General features: G+C 36.5%; 1 protein-coding gene across 6 annotated transcripts in view; it reads left to right on the top strand.

The window, feature by feature from the left end:
- FHIT (fragile histidine triad diadenosine triphosphatase) overlaps positions 1-20,093 on the top strand; it is a 516,963-nt gene that overhangs the window by 53,242 nt on the left and 443,628 nt on the right. For 2 of the 6 annotated variants that reach the window (XM_084214236.1, XM_084214237.1), the window contains one exon: positions 6,028-6,090. The exons of the other annotated variants lie outside the window; for them this stretch is intronic. The gene's annotated coding sequence lies outside the window, so the exon portion shown is untranslated. The remainder of the gene's footprint in view (positions 1-6,027; positions 6,091-20,093) is intronic. 6 annotated transcript variants of the gene reach the window in all.

The following is a 20,093-nucleotide window of genomic DNA, read 5'->3' as shown; positions in this document are numbered from 1 at the left end:
TTAGGTAAGTCAAAACAAGAGACAGATATTGTAGAATTATGCTGGATGTGTATATAATGCTATTTTTTGCTTTGTTCATGGTTCAGTTTTCAATTAAATACCCACTAAAAAAGATAATTGAACTGGGCAGGAACAATTATCGGGGTCGTATCTTTAATGATTGTTTTCCCACTTTAACATCTATGAATAGAATTTTTGTTTTCTTAACAAAATATACAGATCTTTTTATGTTAAAGCTTTCCCTCTTTCTTCATTTCAAGAATGCATCTCCATTTGTTTTGTTTTTCTAAGCACATTATAATCCTAATTTGTAAATCAAATAATTGTTTATTTTGAAACACTTTCCCCAAGTGTAGTTTCGATGTTGTGGCCCTTGTGTCATTATTGATGTTCAGGGCAATGGGAATGGGGCAGCATTTCTGCTGCTCCTTGGCTCTTAAAATTCATGTCATTTGCTTAAAAATTAACTTTCATGGTGCACAAGCACTAAGGGCATCTGTTGAAAAGCTTCTTGGCGTTATTTTTAGATATTCTTCATTTCAATATGTGTTGCTTTTAATATTCTACTTCTTGGTCAAATGATGAGGAAACAGCTACACTGAAGTGTTATCACTATTGATACCTTAGGAGTGTTTATACTCAATTAAAATATGCAAAATTGAGAACTAAGTTTTGATTAAAAACTCATTTTAGTTAGCTGATGTGAAGTTTGATAAAGGTTTTGAATCTCTGAACTAGCATTCATTTTAGTGCACCAGCATCTGTGCTGTGTTCCAGATTTCTTTCTGATATTGCCTTCAAAATGAGCATCATGTCTCCTTATAGTTCTCTGCTGGATATTTTCTGGTTTGCCAGAAGGTGTTTAATTGCAAAATAAGCTTATGCAAGTATTTGTTTCAAACTGAAAAATGTTATTCTGATTTTTGGATCTAATCCTTTGTGGTGTTTTTACTTATATAGATTATAATGTGCCTGTTTTAGTAATTTAAAAACGTTTAGATACTTTATATTTACTTTCGGGGTTGTCTGTTAAATTTTTTGTGTGATGCAGTCTGAATTCCTCACTGTTACTGGTGTGGCTTCTTCCTTGCTCACACACAGGTTGTGTGCAAATATTTGTGTTTTTATACATGTGAGTATTTCCCTATGTACCTGACTCTCTGTCTTCTGTCTTGAAAAGTAATTTAGGAACATGCAGTTATCAATATGTACCAAAAAATTTTAATAATTCAAGAATTCTGACTGCTGCTGCTTTGTCAGAATCTGTTGTTCTGTTGTAAAATGAATAAGCAGATTTAATTAGGGGAGTTGGAAGGAGTATTACTTGAGAGAAAGAAGCATTCTGGTGCACATTGATGCTAATGCAGCTATTTTAGGAACAACTTTTGACCAAATGATTCCTGCCTTGACACCTGGAGGATGCACTGTTGTTTGTGTGTTAAGGGAAGGAACTGTAGGGTCGCTGTTTATCTGCAGCTGGCCAGGGGATTGCAGCCATTCATTTCTGTGATGGTTAATTATCTGCTTGTTTCTAAGTTTTACTGTTCCAGTCTTGTCTCACCCTCTATTTGAGGTGGAAGTGAGGAAAGTTCCTGCCAACAGGCAGTCAAAGCACAAGTCATGTCATGGCCCACTGGGGTTACCTGGTTCTCAAGGCTCAGTAAGGGTTTTAAGTTCCTCTCTTGATACTTAGTCTGGAATTTAGTTATTTAAGAGTCTGACTTTTATCTTAAATCTCTATGAAATGAGATTTGTTGGAAAACATGCACAGCTTGAACTTCAGTCAAAAGCCTGCATTTAGGGAACACATTCCCTTTCATGGTCACCCACAGAGCAAACATTTAGAAATGCTTTGCGGACAATTGATTTGCTTAATCCTTTATCAAGTTATGTTTTGGATCTCAGTTTTTAAGAACTAATTTTGTAACACATTTTTTGTGATAGTTGCATTATTGATACCTGCAGAAATAAGTATTCTATTTCTTCTGTTATCCCAGGCTTTTTCTGACTGTAGTAAATTCACTGTGTGTTATATGCCTTCCATAGAAAGTCAGTGCCATATTTGCTTTCATCATGGGAATTAGGGCATACAGCAGTGAATCAGTTCTACATTTGACCAGTAACTCAGTAACCAGCACTGAATCACTTTCTTAAATAAAATCCTGACCTTTAAAAAGTCACATCAAATGTGATGTGTTTTGTGCACTGAGTGCATGTCTCCCCTCCAAGCATGGCAACAGGAATGGCAAACTGATAGATATTCTGGGCAAGGTACAGATCAGATTGATTTACTTGGTGTACAGTTGCTTTGAACCTGTTTGCAATGGAGACTTGTGGTACTAATGAAGGTCTTTTCTCTTGGAATATTTTCACTCCCTTAATCCTGATTTTTTTCCGGCTTTTTACCTTTTTCTTTTTTTCTTTTTGGTTTGTTTTTTGGTTTTTTTTTTAATGGTACTGTTGCACCATCTTATTTCACAATAATCTCTGAATATTATAAAGCTATAGTGTTCCATTAAAACTATTGTAACTGCTTGCTTAAATCCAGTTTTGATAAAGCAGAAAATCAGTTTCTAAACCAAGTAAATCTCTACCAACCTATCTCATTTTATCAGTGAGAACTTGTGAGATTTTGAACTTTCAGGAATCTTCCTTCATTACTGGTACAGATCAGTGGAACTTTAGCAACTTAATGTTTATGTTGGAATGGGGATGAAGGGATAGACTTTCCTATGCTAAGCAACAGGGATGGCTATGGAAAAATTGGTTATAAGATTTTTTTTTTTTTTTTGCAGTGCTAATAAAACCAGGCTGCACTGGTGTATAGTATGCATGGACACCTCCCTTGTACTTGATTTATAGCAGTTCCTTAATTTTTAGAAAAGGAACCTCTAAATTTCTTGTCATAAGAACTTTTTGTATTTTATCTTTTTCTGTGTGATTTATAAGAAGTCTGTTTCTCTTTTATACATTGCCCTGATTTCTAGGAAGGTTTTGTAAATGTTTCTAATTGCCAGTTTGCACCCAGAAATCAGAATTGCTTGTTGCTTTGGGCCAATTAGTAACAGATCTCGTAGAACTGTACTGAGTTTAGAAATTACAATATCACAACATAGTTCTAATAGAGGCTGAACTGCTTTTTTGGTTTTTTTCTCATATCTGTCATTACCACTCAAATAACTCACTCCAAAGTGTCTGTTGGTGTGCTGCCTCATGAGTGTTTAATGATGACTTTCATTCAGTCTGAGGTGTCAGTAGGTGAGAGATGCCTCATATCTTGGATGGAGTTATGAAATATCCTGAGTTTATTATCCTATTAAAATTCATTTTAAATGTCAAAGTTTCTAATTTGAACAAGGAACTTTAGTTTAGGAGCATCTTCTAAGTAGCACACAATTTTCTCCTTGAGTATCAAGTGAAGTATCTGATAAAAATAAAAAGAATTTTACAGCATATGATATTTAATTCTTTCTGTGTTTTAACTTCAGGTAATTTGCAGACGGGGCTATAAGAAATAATCATTCTGTGGTCTTTTATGATTTACTTTTTATGTTAAAAGCAGTTTAGAGAAAGGGCTTGTCTAACCAAAGATACTGATGATTTTAATAAAACAAGCCCCAACATTCTTAGCAAAGCAATTTTTTCCTTTAGAAAACTCTATGCTTTGCCATCCCTAGAATGCCTCATTGTTTGCTTTGACCCAGTTTGTTGTCTGTTCTGTGATGATAATTTAATTTAATTGTTAAAATAATTTAATTTTTCTCCCTTGCCAAGCTGTCTGCCCAGGCCTTGTCCTCTCTGCTGGCTGGGGTGTGTTGGGTCCTCTTCTCTCAGTAGTGGTTTCCTGCTCAGGGGGCTGCAGCTTCAACAACCTGCATGTTCTACAGCAGGTGAAATGTTACAGGGCAAATGGATAGCCATGTTTGATGCTAGTGTGAGTCTAAAATTGTCCAGATGAGCATGAAGACTATCAGGTTATGATCAAAAGAAGTGCTTTTCTGAGCCTGTTCAGTGTGGTTCTGTTTCTGAAGCTGGACCCACAGTTGTTCTGTCAGCTGCTTGTAAAACCTGAAGCTGGAGTTTTGATAAATAGTCTCTTTTCTTGCTAATAAAGAAATGTCATTAATGATATCAGATATCAGAGGTACTGGCTTGTTGCTCTCTGATTAATTCCTTGTGTGGAAGTATGAGATTAACAATGGAGGACAAAAGACATGATAAATTCATTTAGTGTTAAGGACTTAGAGTAATCAGGAAGTACCTTGCTGGTTTGTGCAGCTTAAATGTTAAATTCCCTCACTAAAAAACCCCAAACAGTTGTGGTGTTCATTTCAGTTTCACTAGATCACTGTTGAGTTTTGAAGATAGACCATGTAAAGCTCAATGAAGCAAGTAGCATGTGCAATGTATGTCTCAAATTCTGTCAAATAGTCAGATATCATTTGGTATCACACAGGAATTTTAATTTCAAAAGGAAATTATAGCAGCACAGGAGAAAATAACTGTAATTTTTTAAAATAATGATAATGAATTTTGTTTGAAACCTCATCATAATGGTGTTTAACACTCTCCAGAATCCCCCCATTACTGTAGCTTTCTCTCCAGACTAATTTACATGTTTGCATACTCAGAGTCTGTACAAAGAGGTATCATTTTCAGAGATGCTGGCCTGCATCTTGAATTGATCATTGCTGTACCTGTGGGGCTGAGTAGCTATCCCTGAGATCAAATAGTCTATTTTGAATGTTAGAAGTCTGTATTGTATTACAAAATACTTAATAAAGCAGCCTTAAATTGCTTATATAAAAAAAAGAGAATGACATTAATGGCAATAAAAACTTAGATTTAATCATCGCATTTTCATGACTTGAACTTCAAAAATTTTCATGACATCCTACATTTATTTAGAATCTAAGTCACAGTTATTCAGTCATTATCAAATGTTAGCCTTGTCAGCTGAATCTGTTCCTCTGAAAAAAATTGCAAAAAATACTTGTTTCTTGTGGCCCCACAGAAAAGAGACTCTTGGTTTTGTTCTACAACATGGACAAAAATGCAACCTGTCTTAAATTCTGGTATTGATGTAAGAAGAGTTAATATTGGGAAATTGAATTACTTTCATGTGCTCTAAATATAAGTTTCAAGACAGTTAATTTCAGAATGGTGTTTCTCAGCAGATGTGTGGAATTTATAATAGATCTCATCCTCACTATGAGCCTTAATATACAATTATATAAAAATTCTAGATATGTCAAGTAGGGAAAAATTCTTAATGTAAATCAATAGCAACTTGGCCATATTGCTAGCTCAGTTGTATTTCGTGGTTTGTAATTTTTCAATGAGTAGACAATAATGTTTTACATAAGCATTGTAATTTCTTTTCATATTGATTTGTCTTGATAGTTCCTTTAGTTATTAGCATGGCTATTATTTGTTTGACACTACCACCTAGTGAATGTCGTTCTTGTCATAAGCTGCAGTGCAACTTCCTGCTCACACATAGAAGATAACTTGCCAATAATACCAAAAGCAGGACAAAACATTATCTCCCTTTTATAGATGGTCTGCTTAATGTGAGTACTTACCTTGGCTTTTGGGCAGAATTGTATAATGCATGATGGAAACTTTGCTGCCACAACCACAATGTCACTGGTTCTTTTGGGATTCAAATTGAAGCCATTTGGATCCTCTGTGTATAACCTGCAAAAGCAGCTCTTGATTTGAGCTGTAGGGTTATGTACCTCAATGGGGTGACAAGTTCTGTCACCAGTACTCTGTTATTAAGAGCAAATAACAGAAGAGTCTTCTAAGCTATGTTTGTTTAATCTTCCATTCAAAACAGCCCAGTTTCTTGGATAGTTAGAGCCTTGCTTTGGTGGGGGCTCATGCATTCAGGGCATTTTGTATTAAGATCCAGAAAAGAGTTGAGTGGAGAAATCAAGTTGCTGCAGAAGCCTGAGTCCCTGTGCTTGGAGCCGCTCATCTTCCCATCTTCTCATCCTTCTCTCTGTTGTTTCTTTGCCACAGGACTTGGGAATCTCATCACTGCTCTCTTTGTTCAGGCCCAGAGGTCCCTCTTCTGTTGCACTTGTGAGTTGGTGGCAATTTCCTGAGTGATGCAGGGGTTGGGTTTGGGTGGGGAGTTGTGCTTGGTGATGTATTTTCAGCGGCTCTTCACTACCCTTGTGCATTGCTGGGTTCTTTACTCAAGTGCATTCACACAGATGAGGACAGACTGCAAAAATGTTCATTCTGACCACTCCTGTGATCCCCTGAATTTTATTGATGCAAATTATTGTGTTTTGATATTGAAGGGCATGTATCATGTGCTAGCTCAAGCAAGTTCATTTGGTTTGCTCAATTTGTGTGTTTTTAATATTGTTTAGTACAGGTACTGTTGACTGAGGACATATACTCTTAGGGGTGACACAAATTAATTCCACTCCCATCATAGAATCTCTCCATGGATTTATCACAAATTGCTGCAGTTGTGAGTGATTCCATGCTCTCATGAGAAGCATGAGATTAAATTCTGTCACTACTGTACTGTTTTTAATTAATTTAACCTCCAAACTAATCATTTCCCAGTGTCAGTTTCTTTCTCTTTGGTCAGTAGATAAATTAGTTAATGGCAAATTAATTAGTTAATGCTGTCAATGTTTAAAAGCTCCATAAAAGGGATCAGAATGACTGGTGCAGATTCTGTAAATGTTGCAGAAGTAGGGGTTTATGTCTTTAACAGGAAAAACAGAAGTTGGATTTTTGCATTAGTTGCTTGACTACTACTGTTGAATTAACTGTGGAGCATGTTCAGCTACAAAACAAGAGTGGCAGCTGAAATATTGTAGTGCCAGTAGCTAGATCCTGAAGTGATGTTTTTGTGATAATTTGGAGAATAAAAAACCAAACAGGAATAACTGACCAAGCTGAAAAGAACTGAACTGTGCTGTGTGATGAGGAATGCTTTTGTTTTTGGAAGATTAAGGTATCTCAAAAATAAACTTTTTTTTTGAGTTTTTTGAAAGAGTCTGAAGTCCTTAACATTATCTATTAAGTCATTGCTTAGTTTAGTCGGTGCATTCTTACTGAAAATGTCTTTATGTGGTGAATAACAGGGAAACAAATACAATGAACAGAGGACTGTTGCACTTTTACTGTTTCAATGTAGAATGCCCATGCATTTGGGTTTCCTGGGAGATAAGCCTTGCAAGGAAGGCTTAAATAGGCAGCAGAGCAGTGACCCTTGAAGAGCCCTGTGACCTGAGCTGGCAATGTCTTCTCCTCATCCTCAAGTCCTGGCCCTCAGCTTTGCCAAAAGTGAGAAGCTGGAGCTTGTTGCAGTGTGTGACTGAAAAAGACAGAGGGCAGTGCTGGGGTAGAGCCAGTCACCACAGTCCCATTTAGCAGTATCTGTGTTCTGAAAAACGTATTTGTAACTCAGTACTCATGGAACACAGGGGGTTAAGACAGGGCTGTGTCTGCCCAGGGTTTGGGGAAATCACCAAGCATAGATCAGACAGGAGGCAAACCCCTCTGGCTTAGGGAAGTTGAATATACTTGAAACAAATGGCTACTTGGACATGTGGAACCCTGGTCTCTCATATATCAGTCAAGTTGTTTCTGCCTTCTGTAGGGGCTGGCACCTACTGGTTGTTAATAATACAGACAAGTTGGATTTCTGGATACTTCCAAAGAAGCCAAGATTGAGTCTGAATGTCTCTGCTGATAACAATGTCTACTGAAATGGACTTGGGAAATGTTTGCCTGCAATATTTTCTACTAAATGAGTCAGTGTAGTAGTTGGAAAAATTGCATGTTGCTGTACCAAAATTAATTTTAAATCTCATTAATTATTTGAACTAGTCTGACAATGAAATGTACACCTTGGCCTTTGTACACTGTCGGTTGACATATTAAGAACTTCAACACTTGAGTTTGATTAAAAGTTGTTTTAAATTGGATTTACTGCCTTTAATATAGATACTGCCTCAATAGAGAGGTTGCAATGCATGTTTTGCAAATTTAATGAACTGTTTCAAATGACACTGTTATTAGTTTCAAAAGTGACATTGTGTTTTGTCATGACTTTTTCTAAATCAAATATAAATGGGAAAAACACTGGAAGTTATCTGGAGGGTGCTCAGATAGGAGACAGCAAAAACCAGTTTAAACTATTAATACATAGCAAGTGGAATTACTTAGTAAGTGGTTGAATCCTTGCCAGTTAAATGAGTGTCAAAACAGATAATGGTTAACATGATTAGAAAAGAGGTCATTTCTTCAAAATAGTGTGGCTCATATGAAACAATTGCATACACAAAACTCAACAATTTCAGAAAACTGTCTCCTGTTACACTGCATTTGATTGAACAGATTTAGTGTTTGTCACTATTTAGAGATGCAGACTTGGACTTTAATTTTTAGGAAAGGCTTTCTGGCTTTGGGAGAGCAGAGGCTGGAGGATGTCTTCTCTCAATAGATTATTTGTGTGAGTGTTTTGTGTGTTCCAGGAGACTTTAGTGAAGATTTATGCCCTGTTGGGTGTATATGAGGCTAATTCCACTGTAGTTTATGTTTAATACTTCATGGCATGCTCTGTGTCTCAGGTCGGTGTGTATAATTCAAGGCTAATATGCTTGCTCAGTGCTTAAAGGATTCTGCTCTTTGAAACTTTAATTTTGTTTTTTTCATTTTGTTTTGGGTTTTTTTCTGGTTCCCCCCAACCCCCCCATGCTACCTGCTCTTTAAGAAATAATGGTATTTCTCCTGTGATGACTCAGGTGTACTTTGAATTTTATCAGTGTTTTTTGTGTTTCATGCTTAATCTTTTCAAATGCAATTATCCATGTGATGTATTATAAGCTTCTGGGGAGAACAGAACATTATAGTTTCTACATGAATAGCTTGTAAGAAAATGACTAAGTGGACCTGTTTATAGACCTAATGCACCGGGATTCAACTCTAAAAAGAATGTAAGAACAATGAGCCCTCGTTAACATTCTGGGGAAGCCAGCTGCTTTGATGTATGTATTGGTAGATGTCTGCAGAATACAGATAATCAGTATTTGAGGTGTGCAAATTAAAGATCTACTTGGCCAGTCGTAACTACAGCCCTGTAAGGGCAGAATGGCAGTGAGAAGTAATAAAATGGTTTTTAATCTCTTGCACTGTAAATTATAATTATTTGTGGTTAGGAGAAAATGTTTTGGTGGCTGCAGAATCCTATTCATGTGGCTGCTAGGGGGGATTTTCTTACCTTCCAGATTTTACTTTGAGCAGGTATTGCTTAAGAATTTCCTCAAAGAGGAGAAGCCACTAAAAATGTGCTTTTATTGATTAAATGTTCATCTGTCATGGGGGTTCGATTGTTACTCTGACTTCCTTTTTCAATATTGAAAGACAGCTGGGATTTATTTTATGATGTTTCAGCTGCCTGCATTTTATTGGGATACTATGATATCTTAGCATTTTGAAATTTAACATATCTGTCTTCTGGTTTGTGGAAAGTATCTCCATTTGATTGTTGTGTCAGTTTTACCCAATTATTAGTCAGGGTTTTTAGGTGCAGTATCTTTACTGTATTTTCTTACACTGCTTTTTAATTTAGTTTTTAAATCCCCCCACTAAATTTTGATTAATTATACTGAACAAAAATACAAGAGCTTCTTGTACTTAGGTTCTCTATTATATCAACAGAAAGCAAAAAATATCAGATTAAATGTTCAGAAGAAAGAAGAATGGACCGAGGTCCTACACTGCTCACTGTGCTGGAGAAAATGTACAATGAATGCCAAGTGTGGGGAAGGTCCTGGTAGATCCCAAGGGAAAGGCTGGCATTGCTGGGGCTGGCACCCAGGGACAGGTTCTCTGGCTGTTGGTGCTTGTACAGAAATGTGCTGAGCATGCTGTGCTTCACTTCTTGTGCCAGGTGTTTCTCTTGCTTTCAGCTGGGATCCAGCCTTAGGAAGCTGTACTCAGGCTACACAGACCACTTCTATAACTCAGCAGGAGGAGGAGCCATCATTTCCACTACAGTGAGTCCAAGTAAAGTTAAGTAGAAAAGATGGTCTGTGCAGAAGTCTGCAGGAGTGAATTGCACTTATCTGATAACACAATTCAGTAATTTTGGTCTGTTGGGTGCTCTAGTTACTATTACTATTTTCTCTCTGTTATGTATGAGAGTAAATTGTTTTGATGACTGTGCTGTGAACACTTGAACAGTAATTTTGTCTTGAAGAGTATTTTCAGCAACTATCTGCATTTGTAACAATTTTGGTAACGTATCAAACAACTTCAGTATTTATGAAAAGAATAAAATTCCTGAGGTCTTAATAGCTGCACTTTAATTGCATTAATAGTAAATGAGGAATATTGTGAATTTGGAGTTAGAAACTTGGCAAGATTGAGAATTGCTGCTGTGTTTTTTCTTCTCTCACATGAAGAATGACTTTTCCATTAGTTTGCTTCATTTCTAGCTTGGCCAAATACACTGAAAATTGGGATGTGGTGCAAAGTATCTTGGTTGCAGGTTTGCAGTTCAGACTATTAAACATAAGCTATATTTAAAACATCATACAATTTTAGTAGCTTTCCCAGTAATGTTAACAGAATTGTCTCAACCTTTGCTATGTTGTTTAAAGGAAACAAAAAAGGAAACCTGAACTACAGCAAATACAGATTTGGTTTTTTCCTATACAGTACTGCCATTCTCTTGTTTCTATCATACTTTGATCCTTTTAGTCAAATAGTTTCAAGCATATTCCTTTCATTGACTTCTTTTTCTTTCAGCTAGAGTTAGTCCTGTTGCACTGGTGCTATTCAGGAGAAAATGAACTGATAGTAACTCTGCTGTGTCTCTCTTGTGACCACACCAAAGTACTTCAGACCTTCCTAATCTTGCACTGTGTGATAAAAGCTTTCATGTCCTTTGCTGTTGCCCTGATACCAGTGCAGCTGCCTCACCCGTGGTTCTTGTTATCCCATTACTAACATCACATTCCTTATGTTGGCTAACTTGAAAAATTTGCTAAAAAAATTTCCAGTGATAACTGGCAGAAGAGGCAGCACTGTTTCACAGCAAATGCCTGTGAACCATTTAAAAAAACCCCACACATCTGTCTTCTATTTAAGTGAGAGTGTGTCTCTGTGATTCTTAAGTATCTTTCTTCATCTGAAGCAGGCACCTGAAGACCAAGGAATAGTTAGAATGGAATAAATGTTTTAAATTGGAGAGAAGGATTTATTTGCCTCTAAGTAGAAATTCACAATCTCTGGACAGATGCTTTCTCCCAGTTAGTTCTCTCCAATGTACACACTCCATCTGACAGTCTGGATATGTTTTTTGTTGTCAGATGATCTTTCTCTGTGCATTGAAGCTTCTTGACACTCTGCCTTGCTGGGAAGTGTAACTCTAGCAGGAAAGCAAGATGGAAAACAAAAAACAGCTAAGAAAATGCAGGATTCCCTTAGGGCAGTAAGCTTTGCTTTTATGTAGGAGCCATTTTCTGACAGGACACATAACAAATTCCTTGTACTTTTTCCTTGTGTGACTCTCCATGTTCCACACAAGGCATACAGAGATGTTTATGCCTTTTTCTACTTCATTGAAGCACTTCCTGGAGGAACAGTTCCTTTCCTCTCTATGCCTTGCATGGCTTGTTTTGTATAGAAGTACAAAGAGGGGGGAGGTTAATGCTATTACTTATTTCAACAGGAGCAAAATATGTGGTTTTTTAATTGACAATATAGAAGCAGACTTGTAGGCAGGATGAGAATGAAGGTAAATACAGCTCTTACAGGCATCTGGTTTATAGACAGTAAGTATTTATCAAGCAAGACAAAAGCCATATTTATGTGAATATAAATGATATCCTGAAATTTGATCGCTTGTAAATGTGTACTGATCTGAAACATTCTTCAAAATGGTAGAAATTATTTATTCTTGTCTTTTATAATGCCTATGTTTTCATCAGAATATCTCTGAATAGAGTTCTCTTCACTTTGACATAATAATAACATGGAAATCAGGAATATCACTGGCAGAAGTGATGGACCTACAGTGTTTTAAAGATATGTATATATATACACCATATATATTTGTTTGAAAACCAGACTCCCCTCAAGAGATTATCAGTAAGGATTTGATGAATTTTATCCTTTGGGGTGGTGCAGTTTGAAAAAAAAAAATGGTGAAGGGGTGATTCAAAAGACACAAAAGAGTAGTAATTAGCTTAGAATTGTATGCTAACAAACCATTTTAGCATGGTTCTTTTCAGCTTTTGTGAGACAGGTACCTTGTGAATAGTATTGAAAAATCTTACTCTAAAGATGATTTTTATGCTGTTTTGTTTTAGGTAGGGCAGTGTCAGATGTCCCATATTGCTCTGTCATATAGAGAGAAGCAGAATAACAATTAGAAACTTTCGTTTTTCTTTAGATGGTTCTCTTTATTGTCCCAAAAGAAACGGGAGAAGGTTTTTAGGTTAATGTTTCTGTGAAGCTCTCATTTATGATGTTTCAGATGGTTCTGATGTCATTCCCATGTATGAGAGATGGATCCAGACCACTGCTGCTCTTCCTTTCAAAGCCAGATTTCCCTGAACCAAAGAGGGGATGTGGGGCACTGATGTATACCAGGCAGATAACAGTGTAGGCATCATGGCATGTGTAATGAAAATTTACTGAGCAATGAAATAGATATTGACAACACAGATTTCTGAGAGAAAGACAAATGACATGTGACATAATAGAAACATGAAGTGCAGTGCTTTGTGTTACAAATAAACAACTCCCTTGAGAAACTTGAAGCATCTTGTTAAATGGAGACATTACTTCCACTGGATTGAAATGCACATTTTTACTACTTCTGCTTTTCTTATGACAGCATATTTATATTAGGAAAAAAGCTTTCTTTGATTCTTCTGAATGCAGATGCACCACTGAAAGTTCTCACAGTGTAATTATTCTTTCTTAGGAATTACTATCCTGTAACACTGATTTATATCAGTAAATCTGATATACTGATTTTTATCAGTATATCATATATCTGTTTTGTGGCTTTTATTGGTGGATCAAGTGAATACTACAGCACTAGTTAAGGTATTTCAGCTTAGAAAACTCCAAATTGTTCTATTGGTGGGTCTGGATAACAGGAAGTTATCCTTAGGATAAGTGCAACCAAGGACTGTGCTGTTGCTGCTACAGTTTATCTATCACAGGTAGAGTGTCTTGTTAGGGAAAAGAGAAATTTCCTCATAAAAATTGTCTCTGCAGAGAAGTTTGATCAGTGATTTCACCTTATTTGTCATGACTGATATAGCAGGGCCAGTGCAGACCTTACCTTACATATATACAAATTATATGATTTTGAATTCAAGCTTTACACATCAGTTATCTGTGTTCTTTTTTAAGCTAGACTTCTAAGCCTAGTAATGCTTAGAAAGTGTCATTTAAGATAAAAGAGGGTAGTTGAGAGAAGACTTTGGACATAAAGGTTAATAAATATTATAGATATTCAACATTGGTATAATATGCTTCATTTTGAGAGGTCTTAAAACTTGAATTTGGAATGCTGGCTTTCCTTTTTTGAAGGTTGTGCGCTTGTTTTAGGGGGTGCATGGCAAATGGGTTAGCTTTAAAGAATTATCAGGCATGTACTTTTTTAAAGTGATTTGAGCATATTGCACTTTGGAGTGGCTTACCCATTTGTGTATTTAGGGATGTTGTATAGGATAGAATGTTCTAGGTGTCAGAATGATCTGGGAGAACTGGCACACACAGGTTTCCAAAGTCCTTTGGAATCTTTGGAAACTTTTTGGCATTAAATAAGGGATTAGAAGAGAAAAAGCAAAAAGGAAAAAATAAAGCCTGCCCTAGAGAAGTCACTGGGGACCCTATCATTTTTATTTAAGATAATTGTGGAAGGTGGTAAAAGAGTTTTAAAAGATTGGAAAACTGCCTATTTTCTCAGACTTCCTGCTGTCTGGTGATGACAGCTGCTTCATTGAGATTATTGGTTGTGGCTTTTATTGTAAGAATTTGGAAGCTGTTAATAAATAATGTATGAATAAACCAAATGGAAGCATATCCATATCTGCTTCATTAGCAAACAGACTTACAGGAATATGCCAACTTTCTGAACTTGCAATACCTAAAGTCAGTCCTTAATACATGCAACAAATTTCTTTTATGCTTTTGCCCCCAAATGACACCTTTATACTCCTATGAGTGACTTTTCAGTGGGAAGCTTTGCATGAAAATAGTGGCAAATAGGTGATGTGGCAAGAATCTCCAAATGAATTTTGAAATTAAAAAAATAATAATTTATTAAGTTAGTATAATTTTACTTTGAGTTGTACTTAACTGGGAATTTCTGTACTTTTTGGTAAGATGCTGAAAAGAACAACCTTTGACCTCAAAATAATCATGATGCTACCTGACTCTGGCTGCATTGCTGTCTTTGTATGTACTGGATTAGTTTTTGATTGACTTCATGTATTTCTTTCCACTCTTTATATGTGTTTGTTTTTCTTGTCTCACCTAATTTTGTATTTCTACACCTTCAGTTCATTTATGTTCTTTATGGATTTGTTCTTTTACAGCAAATTGCCTCATGTAAGGCTTAGGTATTTCCTGCAGTGGACTGAGCCACTGGAAATCCTTTTTTTCAGATGCAAATTCTTGGGTGTAATAATAGTTTTTGCTTCAGTTACAAATCCGTTGGATTCATAAAACTTGACCTCTTCATCAGCAGTTAAACATGTTGGATCACTGTGGGCTACCTTCCTGTCGGTAGGCTGGGAAGAGTCTATTTAGGACTAGATTTAGGTCTGTTTTCTAAAATGTAAGTATCCCTTTGTGCCTTATTTTTATCTTTGATTTCATATCTGTTAAATGCAAGGGAATGCAATTAGCTGGTTGTTGCTGTTGTACTATGAAAGGCATATAATTCCCCTCTCTCCTTTCCAGCCTTGGCCCCCTAGACCCCTCTAAAAAAAAACCATAAAAACATCCCAAAAAATCTCCAAATTCACAAGAAGGTAAAAGGACTGTGGGTTTTGGGATAACTTTTAGAAAAGCTTTTTCTCAGTATCTTTTCTGAAGTTATGTGCAATCATCTGTACTATATCATCTCCTATTTGCCTACTACTGCGCAGTTCCACTGATGTGGAAACGTCTCATGGAAAAGAAATTCAAGATTGTTATCTTTTTACTGCACTGCAAAATATCTAGAGTTTTACAAAGCTTTCAGTAAATTATTTGCAGTCCATTTAAGGAAGCTGGCTGAGCTATCAATAGATAAGTCAGGTTTTTGCTTTTCTGAGGTATCCTTAAAGCCTGAATTTTCCACTTGAATATAACAGTGGCAGTTGTTCCAGAGTAAGCACTGAAAAAAACCACTGCATATTTTTTTCCAGTTGTTCTTTGCTGAAATTATAATGAAGGCTGCTGAGAGCATTTATTTTTGATAAAATTTTTATTTTACTTTTAAAGTATCACTCTGGTTTAGAGACCACTTTCAGATCTGAGACTTCCTTAGTTACTCTGCTACAAAAATAATAGTATTTTCAGCTTTTGAGACAGAAGGTGGTTTAGGTCTTGCCTTTTTACTTTTATGGTTCATAATCAGGTCCTATATGCCCTGTGGCCCTGCAGAGATGGGAGCATCTCAAACTCTTAGTGTACAAGTTCTATGGATCTTGTGGTTAGCCCCCTATGGGGAATGTAATGGTTGTGTAGGTGTGTCCTCAGGTAGGCCTAGGTCTGACTGTGCTGCTTTGGGCTGGGGTTCAGCTAATTTCCTTCACAGTAGCTGGTTTGGATTTGTGCTGGAAATACTGTTGATAACTCAGGGATGTTTTAGTTATTGCTGTGCCATCAAGACCTTTATGCATTAAACTGATTTTACCTCAACACATGAGTTTTCACGTCTCCTTGAATTCCCTTCCCATCCCACCAGGGAAGGTGTGAGCAAGGGGCTGTGTGGGGCTGGATTCTGGCTGGGGTTAAGCGACAACAGTCAGATGTTCCTCCTTCTTTCCCACTGGAGGGCCCATTATCCACATTTGGTGTTGTATAGTGAGAAAAGAAAGCTTGAGAATTTTGTGCTGCATTGTGCACTTGACAGTTGGACTTGATGATCCTAAAGGTCTTTTCCAGCCTAAATGTTTCTATGTTTCTGTGATTTATGACTTGCATGTGTTATTTTTCATTCCTAGGTATAAAAGGCATCAATAAACTGTTTCTTCTCACCAGTGATTTCTCCCTGGCTATTATATTATTTACTTGGCTGATGGCTTTTTAAAGGCTCTAGATTTTAGTAATGTCCAGAGACTGCTTTGAGGTGGAAGTGCTCCAAACCATTTTGCCTTTCCCAGTCTCTGATCCAAAGAGAATTGTAAAGTGGGTCTGTACACAACAGATTGGATTTTACAGAGGAGCAAGGATTTTGGAGAGTTCCAGGAAAAGGCAGGTTTTTTATAGTGGAAAACTGTGAAAGGCTAGGAGTATTCCCCTTCTTCTGGAGTGAATAGGATGACTTGAAGGATGGGATGTGGCAGATGTAACATGTCTTGTATTGTCTGTTTCTCAAATAGAATCCTAGCAGTGATGTGCTTAACCTGTTTGCAGTTTGTAATCTTAAAGTAACCAACAAATTCTGACATTACAGTTTGGGTACTTGTTTCATGTTAGTAGAAAGAGAAAGAACCAGGGATATTATAATAAGTTGTCTTTTTTCTCCATGAAATATATATTTTTGGTATAATTTTTGTGCTCTGCTGTTGGTCCCTTTACCTGTTGGACCTTTTATTCATGTTTGCTCTGATATTTCTTTTCTGGCTTTCTTTTTTTTTTTTTTTTAAATCTTTCTCTGCTTTCTTTTGTACTGGTTGTTCCTAGCTGTAAAGATTCTTAAAGTTCAGGATAACTTTGATTGGCAATATCAATTTAAAGTGCTAACAAAGTTCAGGCAATAATAAAAAACCACTGTGGGTGGACACTTTTCTATTGTGGTTGATGACATTTCCACTGAGAAAATAAAGATACACTGAATTCTTTTTAGGTATTAGAAGTAATCAGGTGTTTAAGAGCATCTCTGGTGTTAGAAATGTAGGGGATGAGAGGGGTTCTTCAAGTTCCCTCTTTGTATAGAGATCATCTAATGGCATCTCTCACTTTTGGGTTTGTGGTCAGTGAGAGAAGATGGTGATGTGCAATTCACCTAGAAGCTCTCAAAGTACAGTTATAATTCAGCGTTTTTTATGATTATTTCAGTGTCTATTGTCTTGTATTTGTGCTTTTTAAACTATGAATAAGAGACTTTGAGAAACAACACTGATGATTTAAAGAATCACTTATGATAAAATATCACTTTCTGGGCTTTTAGGTTCCAGTAGATTAGCATTATTGATCGTTCTCTTCTCATGTACTCTCCAGATGATTTTAGAGATCTGAAATTATTATTCTTTTCTTGTCTTTTGTAATTAAAAGTAAAAGGAGTAATGAAAAGAGAAGAGACAACAAGGATGCATTCTAATTGTTCTAATAAATTTTGTTAATGATTTATGCTTGTAGTCACTTTAGTGAGAACTTGTTTGACAAAGTGATGACTTTTATAGTGCAAGCAAATGTAACTTCAGTTTTCTCTCACTGAAGGGAATCTACTTAATGGTAGTAGATTTGAAACCCTGTATTAGAGGATTTGGGCTCTTCAGTTGCATTGCAGGTTCTTAAGCATCTTTTCCCACCAGGTAGTGCCAGTAAACTGTGCTGTGTTTGGTTGCTGGGAAAATGAGATGACTTGCTAACTTACCCAAAGCAGTTCTTAAGTAGTGCAGGAGGAAAGAGAGAGTCCTTCAGGTTAATCAAAACACTTCTGAAGGGTTTGGTACTGAAAGATTTACTGCTGGCCCAGCCTGTCCACTGAGTCATTCCCACAGAGTGTCACAGTACCTGGGACAAAATGCACTTGGATAGTGTGCAGATGTTCCACATCTGTATAGCTGGGTTTTATCCTTTTCATGTGTTAGAGCAGTTCTAGGCTGCTCTGCAGGGGAGGAGAGTTGTAATGACATCATGCAGGCTTCTGATGCCTGTGGAAAACTGTTGATGGCCTCTCCTGTCTCTGATCCTTGGCATTGCAAAGCTCACAAGGTGCTTGCAAACCCTCCAGGCTGTGGGTAATTAACCAAGGACTGAGTTCTTGGCTTAAAATTAATAAGATCATGCTTATGGCAGCATGAATGACCATTGTACATTAAAACCATGTGAAACAGAGCAATTAATAGGGGGGATGTGGTAGGGGAAAGAAGATGCCATGTGGGTTTTAAGTATATTCTACTCAAAGCCACCTCTGAATATCCCTTTTTATCAACAGATTTCCTTCTGCTGATGAAATATTATTTAAGTGGTCTTAATATTAAAGACCACTTAAATCTAACAGGTGATCTTTCTCCAGAAAGAGATGGAGTAGTTCTCACTAAATTAATCTTTGCATTTGCTCTTAGTTAGAAGAAATACTAAAGGTGGCATTATGTTTTGTAAGGAGTGCTTGCATGATCTATAATTAATGTCATTAATGGGCTATTATAGTTAGTAACAAAGGGTAACAAGAACTAAACTGTGAATAAATTCTTCATTATATGACATAGAAGTATTTACCTAGACTTTGTTCTGCATATTTATTATTGATAATTTTTTTAAGTGGAACACAAGGCTCAGGTGGAATGATTTGAGCCATGCCTGAGTTGCTTAGGGTTGCTAAATATGCAATAAATAATTTAAGAATAATAAGATCACTTAAAGAATGAAGATCTTATAAATAATAAGATCAATTAAAGAATAATAAGCTTTTAAGATCACTGAAATTCCATATAAACATTTTGCATTCAAACTTTAGGCTTTACAGTTGGAAGGCCTACCCTGCATAATGAAAAAACCAAATTTAAATAAACAGACTTATAGCTTTTGAGGAACTGTTACACACAGAGGGCATGTAAAAGGATGTAATAGAAATATTTAAGTACAGACAATATTTGTGAAAGATACATCCATCCTTCTCCTGGATAAATGAAATTGCAGTGGGTTGCTGTTTGTTTTTATAAGCTGTGCTGCATCTGGCTATTAAGCTGACTTCTAACTGTGTGTGTAAAAAAATACCTTGCCCTTCATTAGTTCAATCTAAAATTCAAATTCTTGGAGCAGTGTGTAACGGCATTAGAAGTACTCAGACAAATTAAATGATTCAGTATGGTAACTTTGAAGAATCTAATTTCCATGCAGGGAATAGTTTTTATCATCTGGCGAAAAGACTGTGAATTTTACAGTGACTGCTTTCTTTTGTAACATTTTGTTGCATGGGTTTTGCTTTACTGTTAATCCATGCTCAAATCTAAACTCGTAAATGCTTATCTAATGTTACTGCACTTTTAATGCACATACAGATTTAATCTGCCTATTCTTCTCTTTTGCACGTGTTACTGTGGTCTCTGCTGGAGCAATTATTGTTTTGATGCAGTTTTGATGGGTGACTTTATTTGGGATTTGTACCTACCTGTCTGTGTACCACCATTATAATTTGTAGCATAATTATGGGTGCAAGGCGTTTAAAAAATCTATACATGCTGAATGTGATGCCTGGAAGATACCTGTGCTGTATTCAGTTTATCAGTATTTTAATCATCTTTTGTTGCTGTGAATGTTTACAAACCAGATTAATTTATCCCTTGAAAAAATTTTAGTTTCTTTCCAGTAGTAAATGTCAGTACTCTGATAACCTTTATTAATACTTGTTCCGAAATACTGAAAATTCACCAACTTGAAAGTGGCATCTGGGCTGTGTGTCCACCCGTCAATAACAGGTATTGACTCGTTGAGTTGGGTGAAGTTGCTTCCAGGACTGAAGAGAATTCCATGCCTGGCTGACAGCAGGTCACTGCCTCAGGCTGCCAGGGGGATGAACTAAAGTTGCAGCAACGCTTTGGAAGGAAAGTTGGAGAGAACTGCTGGGTAAATGAACTTTCCACTGTGCTCATATTTTCTGTCTAACCTTGAGAGCCTCAGATGTCATTCTTCTGGTGCATTCCTTTTGGAGA

Source organism: Fringilla coelebs (genome assembly GCF_963513975.1).
Source record: "Fringilla coelebs genome assembly, chromosome: 13".
NCBI lineage: Eukaryota > Metazoa > Chordata > Aves > Passeriformes > Fringillidae > Fringilla > Fringilla coelebs.
This window is presented reverse-complemented; position numbering and strand designations above follow the sequence as displayed.